Below are 785 nucleotides of genomic sequence, written 5' to 3'. Positions count from 1 at the left end.
CATGGACTTCCATTGGAAGATCCTCATCAGTTCTTAGCTGAATTCTTGCAAATCTGTGACACTGTCAAGACCAATGGGGTTGACCCTGAAGTCTACAGACTCAAGCTTTTTTCTTTTGCTGTAAGAGACAGAGCTAGGACATGGTTGGATTTACAACCTAAAGAAAGCCTGAACTCTTTGGAAAAGCTAGTTAATGCCTTATTGGCAAAGTTCTTTCCACCTCAAAAATTGAGCAAGCTTAGAGTGGAAGTCCAAACCTTCAGACAGAAGGAAGGTGAATCCCTCTATGAAGCTTGGGAAAGATACAAGCAATTAATCAGAAGATATCCTTCTGACATGCTTTCTGAATGGAGCATCATAGGAATTTTCTATGATGGTCTGTCTGAACTATCCAAGATGTCATTGGATAGCTCTGCTAGAGGATCTCTTCATCTGAAGAAGACGCCTGCAGAAGCTCAGGAACTCATTGAAATGGTTGCAAATAACCAATTCATGTACACTTCTGAAAGGAATCTTGTGAATAATGGGACAAATCAGAAGAAAGGAGTTCTTGAAATTGATACTCTGAATGTCATATTGGCTCAGAATAAAATATTGACTCAGCAAGTCAATATGATTTCTCAGAGTCTGTCTGGAATGCAAGCAGCAACAGGTAGTACTAAGGAAACTTCCTCTGAAGAAGAAGCTTATGATCCTGAGAACCTAGCAATGGAAGAGGTGAATTACATGGGATAACCATATGAAAACACCTATAATCCTTCATGGAGAAATCATCCAAATCTCTC

General features: G+C 39.6%; 1 non-coding gene across 1 annotated transcript; it reads right to left on the bottom strand.

Moving 5' to 3' along the window:
- Window positions 1–234: 234 nt before the first annotated feature.
- LOC112753185 (small nucleolar RNA R71) lies at window positions 235–342 on the bottom strand. The gene has a single exon (XR_003177580.1). It is a non-coding gene; the product is annotated as a small nucleolar RNA R71 (small nucleolar RNA).
- Window positions 343–785: the final 443 nt, after the last annotated feature.

Source organism: Arachis hypogaea, chromosome 15 (assembly GCF_003086295.3).
Source record: "Arachis hypogaea cultivar Tifrunner chromosome 15, arahy.Tifrunner.gnm2.J5K5, whole genome shotgun sequence".
Lineage (NCBI taxonomy): Eukaryota > Viridiplantae > Streptophyta > Magnoliopsida > Fabales > Fabaceae > Arachis > Arachis hypogaea.
The sequence above is the reverse complement of the archived record's forward strand: the minus strand, read 5'-3'. Positions and strand labels throughout refer to the sequence as shown.